This window comes from Phodopus roborovskii, unplaced genomic scaffold (genome assembly GCF_943737965.1).
Source record: "Phodopus roborovskii unplaced genomic scaffold, PHOROB, whole genome shotgun sequence".
NCBI lineage: Eukaryota > Metazoa > Chordata > Mammalia > Rodentia > Cricetidae > Phodopus > Phodopus roborovskii.
In genome coordinates, this window is record NW_026126480.1 from 903,148 (window position 1) to 917,319 (window position 14,172).

The following is a 14,172-nucleotide window of genomic DNA, read 5'->3' on the forward strand; positions in this document are numbered from 1 at the left end:
ATTCTAGACACTGAATTATGAAGTGTCTTCTCTTCACTTTCAAAACATTCTGAATCCTTTAGATAAAGTTGTTACAAAAACCTACCATATTAATCTGATAAGAAATGAATTATGACAGAGGCATCATTTAATGACTACAGTATAAATGAAAGACCAAACATTAGATGGCAAGAAGCAAGGTCATTCAGCTAGAAAAAAAAATCATGCACAAGGAAATGGAAATTTATGAGTGTCAGTGACATGTTTTCCTCATAATTGCAAAGGGGTAGTGAGTAGGACAGAAAATTCAGGTCAGGGCAGGTAATTAATTCATATGTCATATTAAAGAATATAGATTTGTTATTAAACTGCATTAGTGTATTTAGGAAAAGTAACCACTATGAACTTCAGCAACAGATTAGAATATAGGTAAAGTTACATGAAAGGGCTTAAAAAAAATCCATGTGTTGTTTTTAGGAGACTAGTAATAGAGAAAGACTCACAAGGTGTTCAATAAGATGCTTTATTTACTTATGTATTTATTTAGAAAACAGATAAGCAAGTTGTCACAAAATAGATTTGACAAGGCTAACACTGGGCAAACATGTGACCAAATAACTCAACAGTAATATGGGTTTTATCTTTGTAACATTAAGTACACTCAATTTTCCAATTGTGTATCTTGGCAAGCATCCTGGGCCAAATGTTATGTCCTCGCCAATTTAGTATGATGAAGACTTAATCCCTATTACTTTGGGGGTGTAACCTTACTTCTGACAGGATTTTTAAAGATATAATTGAGTTAAAATGAGATTATAGTTGGTTGTAACCCAATATGATGGGTGTCCTTTTAAAAAGTGGAAATGATGATACAAAATACTGTATTTTGTATAGGAAGTATTCTTCCAAAAGATTTACCTAATGGAGGCTGGTTCCCAACTTGTGGCACTATTCTGGTAGGTTCTGAAAACCTTGGTAGATGGGTATAAGTGGAGGAAGTGGTCCCTTAGGGTACAGTCTAAGATAACTTGTCTCTTCCCTTTCTTTCCTTCCCTCCAATTCCTTTCCCTCCTATCCCCTCTCTTCCCCTCCCCTTCCTCTCCCTTGTTCTCTGTTCTCCCTTTTCTCCTCTTTGCTTCTCCCCTTCTCCCTCCCTCTAGCACCTCTTTTTCTTTTTTCCCCTACATCCCTCCCGTGCTTCTTTCCCCCCTTCCTTTTTTTCTTCCTTTCTGCTTTCTGGTTACAACAGGATGACCAAAATTTTGCTAATTCTTTCTATAGACCAAAAGAAGTAGAAGCTTGCCCACTATGGGCCTTTGAAAACCTGAGCCCAAAATAATCTTTCCTCCTTCAATGTTGTTATCATGGGTATTTTATCACAGTAATTAAAGCCGGAGTAAAACACAGACATGCCCACAGGGAGGAACATATGGAGATGCAGGAGAAATTCAGGCTATTAGCAAGTGAAGAAGTGTTGTAGACTCTACTGATACTTTGCTCTGAATTCCAGCATGCAAAACTGTGAGCAAATGAATTTCTTTTTCTTAGTCACAGAGCCAGTGGTTTTTAATCATGGCATATTGAATAAAGAAATACAGCAAAGATGTTGGAATATCTCTTTGGGGACTTTCTTAACATCAAGCAATCATTTAAGAATCCTCAGGCTAGTCAATCCACAATAATCAGGATGCTGCAGGTCACAAAAATTTTATGAATTTAAGAATCAGATTAGATCATGAGAAAACACAGTTTCCTTTTACTACCTTGTTTGATTTAACTTATGGTGAAGTTGAGGACTACCTTGTACTGTCAAATCTTGCTTTGTCAATTGCAGCAAAAACAATGTCCTCATCTCCATTCTGCTTCCACCAGCATTCTCTTCAATTAAAGATGCTCATGGTTTGATTTACAAAGTCATAGCTTTTTAGTTTACAATTTAGTTATTATTTATTGTTTCATAATTTCATATATCTAAAATTTTACCTTAGCTATAACCTTGAGTACTATATTAGATAGATATGGAGAGAGTGGACAGCCTTGTCTTGTACCTGATTTTAGTGAAATTGAGTTTTTCTCCATTTAACTTGATGTTGGTTGTCAGCTTGCTGTATATTGCTTTTATTATATTTAAGTTTGTTCCTTATATCCCTCATCTTTTCAAAACTTTTATTGTGAAAGGGTGTAAAAGTTTGCCAAAGGCTTTTTCAGTATCTAATGAGATGACCATGCCATTTTGTTTTTGTTTTTCTTTCAGCCTGTTTATACGGTGGATTCCATTGGCAGTTTTTCATATATTAAACCATCTCTGCATCTCTTGGATGGAGCCTATTTGGTCATGGTGGATGATCTTTTTGATGTGTCCTTGGATTAGGTTTGACAATATTTTATTGAGTATTTCTGCAGCAGTGTTTATGAGAGAAATTGGTCTGTAGTTCTCTTTTTTTGTTGCTGGTTGGACTGGGGGTGGGTGGGAATGGAAGCTTGAGGGCTCAAGTAGGGGTTGTGCAGAGAGGGACAATACTGAGAGAGGAGACTGGAAAGGGGTACTTTGCCCCAGCTAAGACTCTTGGAAGAAGTGTAAGCATAGCCTGAACTGGCTATCCCCTGAAATTGAATTGGCAACTCCCCTGGTTGTCATTGGGGAATCCTCATCCAGTGGCTGATCAAGGCAGATTCAGAGGCCCTTAGCCAAACATAGAGTTACACTCATGGAGTCTTGCTGACGAGAGGAAGGAGTGATTGTAAGAAACAGGGTGGTCAGGAACATAACAGGAAAACCCACAGAAACCACTATCCTATCTCATAGGAACTTAGAGTCTGAACCAACAACCAGGAACTCTGCATAGGACCAACCTAGGCCCTCTGTGTATATGCAACAGTTGTGCAACTTGATCTACATGTAGGACTGCAAGCAATTTGAGCAAGGGATGTCCCTGGAACTTTGACTGGCTCTTAGTAACCTATTGCTCATTATGAATTGCCTTTCCCAGCCTGAATACAGGGTGAAGTGCTTAGTATTAAGGCATCTTGATATGCCATGGTTTGCTAAAGCTCAACGGGAGGCCTTCCTATTTCTGAGCAATTATGAAGGAGGGGTGGATTGAGGTGGGAGGCAGAAGGGAGGAGGGGGAAGGGAATCAGAGCTTAGGAGAGGGGGGTTCTGTGGTTGTGATGCAAAGTAAATAAATCAATTAATTTTTAAAATTAAAAAATTTACAATCTAAGTCCCTGCCAATTATTTTTTATCTCCTACCCACTCCTACCAAATCCCTTCTTTCAAAATCCCCTTCCTATTTTTGTGGTGTGTGTGTGTGTGTGTGTGTGTTGGTGTGTATGTGAACATATGTCTCTGCATTTAGTTATGTTTCTTGCATGAGCATTAATGTAAGTTTACTTGCTTACTACATATTTAAATGTGTTACTACACATTTAAAATAATCATTGTATATAACTTTTGCTCTGAAGTAAAGTGAGGTTTGTGGGTTTTGCCCCTTCTCATTTCCATTTAGGCTTTGCCATTGAGTTCAGCTTGCCAGTAAGGTACCTCCTTTCCTCCAGATTCCTGTGCTTCAAATATTTCTTAATCAATGGCTTCTTTTTCTGTTGTTTTTGTTTGTTTGAGGGGAATAAAAACTTATGAATAAAACATAGTAATAAAGGAACTGTAAATCTAAACCTCTTCTTATCAGGGCTACTAAAACCCTGTACATTTTTTTTTCTGATTCTACTATTACAGTTAACTAGGGTATTTCATGCTTCTTTGATTTATATTTACCCAAGGGATCTGTTTAGTAATTTTCAGCAAAATAAGTAGATGTGATTTATGGTGCATTACTCCTTCATTTTAGTAATGAAACTACTTTTAAAAATGGCAAGTCTTGCTTAAATTCCAAATATCCAATACTAATCATGTAAAAAAAAAAAAATAGAAAGAAATGTTGAAATTTCTTGGTTCCTGTGAGTCTCTAAATTGCTTTCATCATAATATTGAAAAAATACTGTCCATTTCCTCCTGATAGTCCCTTGAGAACACAATCTAAATTTTTTTCTCAAGTTGGTTCCAGATAAAGAAAAACCAATATACAAAGAACAGATTTGTTCTCCTTCCATGTCTCAGCTCTGCTGTTTTATTAATTGTGTGCTTTTGTTAATCCCACCATGCAGGAAAAGCAAGACCACTATCACAATGTTTGAGTTGAATTTGAATCAAACTTTATTAAATATTTACCAGGACTATGGATACTGGCCAGGCCCATACCCAGGATTCTAAGAGAATGGTACTTTATTACATTAGTCAAAGGTTTATAAAGGTAAAACCCAAAAAACCAACAAACTTCTCACCTTCATCCAATCAGGGGCCAGTATACATCCTGACTTACTTCCTGTTGACTGGTGATCAAGTACAATCTGTGCAACTGAAGCAACCAAGCATGTAACTTGTTATCTTACATGGACAACAGCCCTAACAATTCCAGTAAGTTTATAACCCTTGGGTAAGTAGGACTTACCTGGTAGAAGTGGTTTTGTTTTGTAAGTCTCATAAGCACAGTAATTTAAACTTAAAACATAATTTTAGCCATCACACACTTTCAAATAAATTGACTTATGGTTGCTCCTTTAATTCCCTATTGTTTTCTTGTTTTGTTTGTTTGTTGTCAACTCTGTAGAATAGCTAAGGATTTTCTTTATAACGGCCTCGAAGCATAACAAAGTGCTTCATATAGTTAGCAAGCAAGCAAATGAATAAATAAATGGCCAAACAAATAAAATGAATTTTTGAGAAGTATTGCAAATTTCAATGTGTAGTACATACATCAGATGTGCCAGTAAAGTTTCACACCAGAAACACAGCCCGAGACAAAGCAATGCCCATGAATTATTTGAGCATGAAATGTTCTCCCTGAAATAAATAAAAGAACACAGAATTACAGTTCTGGGAGGTAAGGACTTGGTGGCTTTGTTTATTTGGTTGAAAGGTCTAAGAAAAACAAAAATGGTCTCTAAGATATTTAGTTTGGAAAATCTTAAACACTGTTGCTATTTTTTGATAAGACATGTACAATGTAAGTTAAGACTACCTGGTAGTTTGTATTAACCACCAAAGTGATGAATTAAGATGGTTATTATTAAGTTAAAATTATTTATTATTCTGACACATAAAAAAGAGTTAATGAAACCAGAAATAAGACCATGTGGGATTTTTCTCTGCAAAGAAACAGTCAATCTGATGCCTTCAGTTCCAGAACATTGTTTTCACCAGGCTAAATTCATCTCTAGCTGTTCAGGAAGAGCTTCCCCTGGTGCAAGGAGAGGAGAGACAAATACAGAAGATAGAAAGATAGATGATAGATGGATAGATAGATAGACAGACAGACAGACAGATAGATAGACAAGTGAGCCCATGAAAGCCACAACCAGTGGCTAGTTAGCACATGTTCAGATAGTTTGTCAGAATGCAACAAGTAATGAAGAACAAAATAGAAGTGGGGGGCAGGCACTCCAAGCTGATAAATTATCAGTATTTAGTCCCATCATTCTCTATGTGACCTACAGGGTATCATGAGACTTTTACAACAGGACAGAGAGTAGACATGTAAAAGTTTGTTGGTGAGTTGGTGGATTGGTGGTCCCACACCCACTTAAAGTCTTGGTCAAAGAATGTGCTGTGCCTCATTGTGGTAATCCAGATGCCAAAAGGCTAACTTTATGTTCTCTCTCATCTGAGGCTCTTAATTGCAAGTCTTCAAAGAAGAGTACATATCCAGGAGTAACTGTAGGAACTAGAAAAGCAAAAAGAGACCATTACTAGAGGAGAGTTGTAGGGGAGCAATAGAAAGGGGATTAGCAGGATACATGTGATATAATATGGAAAACAGGGGCCTCCAATTGGGGAGAAGGGAAGGAGATTAATACAGAAGAAGGAAGGAGGAGAATAAAATGACAATAACAATGTCTGAAGATGTCATAAGATATCATATCTTAAGTATCTATCTGGAAAACACAATACACATGTCTGTGTATAAATTTACCTATACAAGTGAAAATTTTTCATCTTAGTCTGATGATACTCCCTCTAAGACCAATGATCATCTGATAAAACCCCAACATCAAACATGAGAAGCCCTCTTTTGAGTTGTTGGTGAGGGCTCCCCAAGTGACTCCAAAAGCATTACATCCTTTTGCTATTGCCCTTGCTTAGCCTTCAGAGATAAAAGGTAAGTTCCTATTGCTGAGACACCATGCACTTCAGGCCCAGGGCCCTGAGACCCCAAAGCTAGAAGTGATCTGAATGCTTCTTTCATGAGAACTAGCTTTCACAGTGTCAGAAGGCACTACAGAAGCTTCCAAAGGATAGAAGAAACCAACAGTCCTATCCAAATATGATGGCTATGAACCACAACAATGACCAGCATGGAACGATTACCTAAATTTTGCAGTAGTAACACATACAAATTGGCAGTAACCAAGTATCGCGGTTAAATAAGGATCAGGATAAACAAATAGGCGGAATAGATGTTTATTCAGGGAGAAATAACTTACAACCTAGACAGATGAACACCAGGAAATTCAACCCGATGCTCTCCTGTCCGAGTCACACCAGCAAGAGAGCTTTTCCCGGCTCTCCCTCCGACTTCCTTCCACAGGTCACTTCTGCCCATGGCTCCACCCCCAATGGACATGGTCAGTGCCGCAGAAGAACTATCTCACTACAATCAAGAGCTCTCTAATTGGATGTAATACTTGATCAACAAGAAGGAAACCATGCCTAGTATTGGAAATATAGACAATTACCCAGGATTATGGATGTCGTGACTCTTGGAGAAGAACCTACAACCACAATTATAAGAAACCAGCAAATTCCTAACTTCATTCTAAACATTTGTTCTTATATCCACAGATAAGTTCAGTCAGTCTTTTACCCTTCATCAAGGAAACTTCTCTTTGCAACAGATGGAAGCTAGAATTGGTCTTTCTTTGAACTGCCAACTCCTGAATAGTTTATTAAGTATGAAAGCTTAGCCGTAGCTTAGGCTTGTTCCCAATTAGCTCTTAAAACTTAGTTTAACATATTTATGTTAATCTACATTGTGCCACCTGTCTTGTTACCTCTCCTCGGTACTGCTCTTCCAATTTTCTCCTTGTCTGTCGGGCAAATCTCTTCCCAGAAGCCCCACCTATCCTCTCCTGCCTAGCTATTGGCCATTCAGCATTTTATTACACCAATCAGAAGATGTCTTAGGAGGGTGAAGTTAAACAAACACATCTTCACATACTGCACAAAAAGATCATCCCAATAGGAAGTCATTACAAAAAACTACAACCAATCAACATGCAGAGTTATGGAATCCAGCCCCAATGTATATATGCGCAAAACACCTGTGAATGTAAGGTTTAAGTACTGCAAAAGGAAGACTGAAAAGATTGTAAGAGCCAAAGAGTCAAGAAATTTGCTGTGAGATTGTGTCTTCTAGTGATGTCAGAAAGTGATACTACTCATAAAATCTAGCAAGTATGACTGCTTAAACATGAGCTGAACAAGGGACAATAACAATAAGCATGTCCAAGTGTGTTAGGGAAAGACTATGAAGCCACAACACTACATAAAGAACTATAACCAAAGAATGCTAAGAGTGAGAAAATTAGTCTTTTACAGGAAAGAGCAAGCCAATAGGCTAACCAATATCAAATGGTCAGCCCCGAAAACGTATGCAAGTAGCATATAGACTGAGCAGTTTATATATAGATACTTAAACATATTTAAATTTGTATACCAGTGAAAACAGAGGCCATGGTTTGAAAATGAACAAAGAGGGGGTAATGGGAAGGCTTGGAGGGAAAAAAAGGGAAGGAGAATATATTAAAAAGCATAGGAATCATAAAAATGTTTTTGACATCTAAGAAATAAAATAATATCAAAAGTAGACTGATCATTAAAAACTAGAGACAAATTTTCAATTACTCAGACAAAAGAATGCTGGAGGAAAGAGGTCTTTGGATGCAGAAATAAATCCCTCCAACCTGGAAGAAAACATGGATTTCCACATATTTGAATTAGCTACTTTAGATTTGTCAAATTTTATTTGAGTTTTTGAAATAAAGGAAAGTCTAAAAGAGGGTAGCTAGCTTACTCATGTGTGAAAGTGCAGCACAAACTTTGGCTGTGTTGTTTTCCTTGGTTACTTTAGGTTTCTGTAGTGATTGATATATTATTTATGATTTATTAAAGCTTGCCTAAGGATTTGCCTAAGGATTCAGAAAGCATAGTCATCCACAAGCTATAGAAACCAAGCACATACCTTTAACCCCAGCAACCAGAAGCTAAGAGGTGGTGTTACATACCTTTAATAATAGGATTTAGGATTAAGAGGTAAACAGATCTCTCTGAGTTCAAGACCACCCAGGGATACAGGAGACTGAATCAGTCTAAAAGAGTAACAGATCATAAGTCTTTAATCTCAGCACTAAAGGGGTTTAAAATATAGAATCAGGGTCTAAGGTATTAAGTAGGAGGCATTCATTCTCCAGTCACACTGAGGAGAGGTTAAGGTCTGAGATTTGGTGAGAGCTCATGGAGACTCGATCAGCCCTGTCAGCCTCAGGTAGAAGTAAGAAGCTAGTGGATAGCTGCTTTGCTTCCCTGGCCTTCAGTTTGAATTTGAAGCACAGTATCAGTCTCTGGGTCTTTTATTTATTTATCGTACTACAGGTTTCCTTCTATTTTTCCTGTATGTGTCTTCTTGTCCAAAAGAAAATATTTTTTATACTAAGAAATGGTAGGTAGGGCACACACAGAAGATATCCATAAACATGAGTGTGCCCTCTGGTGGCTTCTTCAGGAGGTGAGTAGACAGGACCATAAACTCATTAGAAAGGAACATGAATCTTTGGCTGGGTGTGAACATTTTGTTCCAACCTTTGTTCTCACAAAAGCACATTAACAAGAAAGCATATCCTTCTAATGTTAGCAATGGTGTTTTATATCATATCTTTAACTGCTTCCATTATATTACACACACTTATTTTTTTTTTAATTTTATTGATTCTTTGTGGATTTGACATTTATCCCAGTTCCACCCATCACCCCATCCTTATGCATCTTCTCTCTGCCCTTGCATCCTCCCTTATCAAAACAAAACCAAATTCTGAAGAAAAAGCAAACAAACAAAGCAAAGCAAAAGTAAAAGAATCTAGTGTGAAAGCTCAGGTGTAGCCCAGTGACTCACACAGTTCACCTTTTATTACTTTCATCTTTACTTGCCAGTGTTCATTACCATGAATCATTGGTCTTGTTTGAGGCCTCTGGCCTCCTCCACTGCACCATTAATAAAGGTCTCTCAGTGAGGCTTCTCTTGGATATCCTGTTGTTGCCCTATGTTGTATTGTGGGGATCCTGCAGTTTGGGATCTGTAGGCTAGTCTCCTTTACATGCTCCAGAAGTTCATAGATGAGATGGATGTTGAGTTGAGCCCACTCACTGCTTTGGTCCTGGGCTGGGCTGGTCAAACCACCATTTTCCTTCATGATCACTACCAGGGCCAGTTCCACTGTCTTGCCCAAGTAAAGTGCAGGACCTTCTCTTTCAATTGTTGTTGGGGGCAAATGGGGTAGGGAACTCAGTTCTCCTATTCTCAAGCCCTTGGTGTTGGCTCACCTGCATCCCAACAACAGGGTGAGCTCTAGTGTACCACACAGGTAAGGTGCATACTCATGGTGAGTGTTATGGCCATCTTTTCAGATCTTTGGGGCCAGCTCTCCTGCTGCAATATTCAGTGAGGTCCAGGATGAGCTATCCCAGGGCCAGTGATTTCATGGTCCTCAGTTTTCAACATACATGGTTCCCATAACCCTGCTCCCTCATGGTAACACAGACCATAGACATGAACATAGCTCCCAACAGTCACAGGACCACAGAACCAGACATGGCCCTTGGCAGCAGCTCAGGCTAGGACATCACCATGGCTCTGGTATCAGCACAGGCTACCAGATAAGTATGACTCTAGAAACAGCATGGCCCTTAGACACCAACATATCCCCAGTTGGTGACCCAGACCCCTGTCATTTTCATCACCTTTGATGGGATCAGGAGCTATGAGCATAAACACAGTTCCTGACTGGGATAGGGTCACAGGACCTAGACATGGCTTTTAGCAGCATCCCTGGCCCAGATGATACCATGGTCCCAGGTGACAGTGCTGTCTACTCAAATGGTCCCAGTGGCAGCAGAGCTCCTAGACACCACCATGGTCACTGGCTGTAGCCTATGTGACCTCTGGTGGCACCACAGGCCACCACACATCAACTTATTACTTCTTTAGGCAAATACTTTCACTGTTTAGAAAAAAATCTAACATAGGTTGTTACTACAACCCTATTGAAATAGGTTTTCTGATTCCAATGCTACATGGGAGACAACTGGATTTTAGAAAATGTAGACAATCATCCAAAGGATGCACAGTCTGAAACAATGGTACTTGAACATTTCTATGTCATTTCCTTTTCACCTTACTCTTCTGTCTAGTTAAGTAGCAAAAGTTTTGGAGGCAGCAAAACAATTTATCTATTGTCACTGATAAGTTACATTATGTTAGCTGACAAAAATGAGGAAAGATGGATATGGTAGACAACTCAGATATAAAAATCAAAGGTACATTTTCCTATGCAGAGTCTCTTAGTAGTCAAAAGAAGTGTGTAATTTGAATGCAATTAGCCCCATAATCTCATATGGAGTGGCACTATTAGGATGCATTGCATTGTTGGAGGAAGTGTGTCACTGTTGGGGCAGGCTTTGAGGATTCCTGTGCTCAGTATATCACCCAGTGCCTCAGCCAACTTCCTGTTGCCTCCAAGATGTCGGACTCTCAGATCCTTCAGTAACACATTTGCCGGCATGCCACTATCATGTTGATAATGGACTGAACCTCTGAAACTGTAAGTGAGCCACCCCAGTTAAATGTTTTCTTTATAACAGTTGCCGTGGTCATGATGTCTCTTCACAGCAATAAAAACCCCAACAAAGACAAGTACCACAGACAACACTGGGGTAATATGGCCAAAAAATATCAAGGCTTATCTCTGACATAAAGGTGCAAACTTCCTAAACAACTGAAGTGGTCCCCATGCTTTCCCTGCATAGTGAAGGTAAGTGACAAACATATCCTCAAACTGTTCACTACATTTCCAAAGCCCACTTTGGAACACAGTTAACCAAGCTAGTAGCTCATGGCATACAGAGACCCACTAAGCAGTCACCATTTATGACTAATACTGTCTTTAGAGGAAGGACTGATAGTATGTTTGGTTCAGTTAATTCTGAGTCTTTCCACCAGTATATCTAGTAAATATGCAAATAATCCAATAGCATGGTTAACTCATGTGCATATTCTGTACAACAATGATCACATAAAACCTAAAATCTACTGAGTACTAAGTGGTTTGTCTTAAAGTCACTTTTTCTATCACTATGTCAGTATGACCAAGGCAATGATTATAAAATAAAACATTTAATTGGGTGCTTCCTTATAGTTTTAGAGTTTTAGTCCACTATCACCATGGTTGGGAACATGGCATTGTAGAAGTAGCTGATGTGCAGGCAAGAAAGAGAGAGGGAGAGAGAAAGAGAGAGAGACCAAGAGAAAGACAGGCAGACAGACAGACAGACACACACACACACACAGAGAGAGAGAGAGAGAGAGAGAGAGAGAGAGAATGCTACTCCCAGTCTCCCAGTGACATTGACATATTCTTCCCACAAGTCCACACCCCCTAATCCTTTCAAACAGTTCCACTCCTTGGTGACTAAGCATTCAAACATGTGACCCTACAATGGCCATTTCATTCAAACAATCACAGGGGGATACATGTTTTACATTTAGGATTTCCTTACTTGATCATCATAGCAAGCCACATTATAGTAATTGAGAAAGGTTCAGAAGGTTTAATGGACAGTTCCAATGTTACACCAAGAAACAGGTAAATTAGGAATGAAAGCAAACAATGTAACTCTTTATAATATAGCTCAAAGGGCCTAAAACTGATCCCTAGGGGTGCCTGAGGAGATTAGTTTCCATTAAGAGACTAAGCACATGGATAAGGCTGAAGCTTCTCTTTGTAAGTGTATGTAGGAGGGTCAGATGAAGACTAATCCATGGTGTGGCTAACACTGCAGAAAACAAAATTCTCACAAAGAGCCAATGTTGTAGCAGGATTTTGAAACTGATACACATTGGAAATAAATGCAAGATAGTGGATACAGCTGCATGTTTGGATTTTAAGGCTCATTTAGTATCAATTCTTAATTTGATTTGATTGTTGTTTCTCATTTTCAGGATTCCTTGGATATTGTCTTTGATTTGTCTGTCTTCATTCTTACAGAAGCTCATCTTTGCTGTCCATTGCTCATTCTAACATTTCCAGTGCTTCCCTGAAGTTGGGCTTCTCTTGTTCTTTGCTGAGGGACAGGGGAGTCTCTAAATTGTCTCTCCCTACCCTCATCGTATCTGAGATGTACAGCTAAGGATCAATTGTCTATTCCTACCCTCACCCTAGCTGGGATGCATAGCTAAGGACTAGTGTTCAGCTATGAATCAGTCTTTGTCAGAAGTCAAGTAAGGATGATGGAAGAACTTGATGATATCTATCACCATCACCACTCAAAATCCCTTGCAACCAGAGTATGCTGCTAGAAGAATAATGGAAGAAGACACTCTGAAACTAGAACTGACTTCCAATTTCAATACCTATGAACTAATGAACTAAATGGACTTCAGAAAATCAATTTTTGCAATGAGTCAGAACCTCAATTTATAATCTTAAATTACTGATGCTTGTATTAAAGCATTGCTATTTGGTAAAATGAGTAACATGTTATTCACATTTTTGCAACTTAAGGATATTTATATAATTATGAACACTGTGAGGTAGGGTAGTAAGAACAGACACCTCGTTTGTAACCTAAGTTTATAAACTTAACAAATGAATGAATCCAAGCTCTGTATCAGCTCTTTGACCCTCACTTTCTAGATCTGTAATACAGAAGTGAAGTCACCCCATATGGAGTATAGAAATGAGAGAATGTGTGTGCATGTGTCTTTGCATTTGTGTGTATGTGCACAAGTTTACATGTGCATCTGTGGTCTATGGACTTTTGTATGGATCTAAACTCCTTTATGTGTCTTCCACAGCTTCTATTATATCTATATTTTTGACACTGGAGATCAAGACTGGGAGAGGATATTGCCTCTAGTGCCACACTTGTCTTCTGCCTCCCACTTAATAATGAGGTAACAAAAACAACTACTCATATCACTTTAAGATGACTCCTTTTGCTATTTCTATTGCTATGACTCTAGTATTCTCTATGTTGCAATGTATATAGATAGGACATCGTCATAGGCACTTGCCCCATATTACTGGTTTTCATCTCTATATGTCTGATTTCAATCAATATTTTATTTCATGGATTCAAAAAAGAACATGTTTATGTTATTCCAAAGTTTCTGGAGGCCAAGGTTGATGTATAAGAGCTTTATGTCAAACCATGACCTCTTCCTGCAGGACTTCCTGCAGAACAGAACATGCTCTATGAAGCTCTCTTTATATCTACTCACCACACTCACCTGCTGGTGTGTTCCTCTTTGACTGGTTTCAGTGTCCCATCGTAACTTCTCTGGTCTTATTCTTAGTGTCACACAGCAGCAGTTTAGTTAAATCTCCTAATCTCTAGGTTTTGGATCAGGCAGAAATCAGTACTTTCACACTTTTCATCATTCTCACTTGGGTATTTTCCTTTTGCTTTAACCACTCTTAATGCCATAGAATAACAGAAACAAAGAGTAATCATGAATCTGCATCCTTCATTTTTATTAGTGAAAACTGAAACGATGTGTATTTTTGTTCTTTTGGATAAATTCTTGCCCTAAAAAAATATAAATTAATGAGCTGGAGAAAATAAAGAATAATTTTCTAATCCCCGTTTCCGATAAATGAGGACAGGTTAAAAAAGCAAGGCTCTTATTTAAATTCAGTTTTCTATCCCTGTTTCTATTTGATATTTTTCCTAAGGTATCTAACTTCCAGAGGGTTTTTTTTTTTTTTGGTAGTTAATGAAAGCTGATTGCCTACTGGCATTCTGAGGTGAAACAACTAAAACACATGAGTAGAGTTGTATAAATAACTTTGGGAGAGCAGGTACCT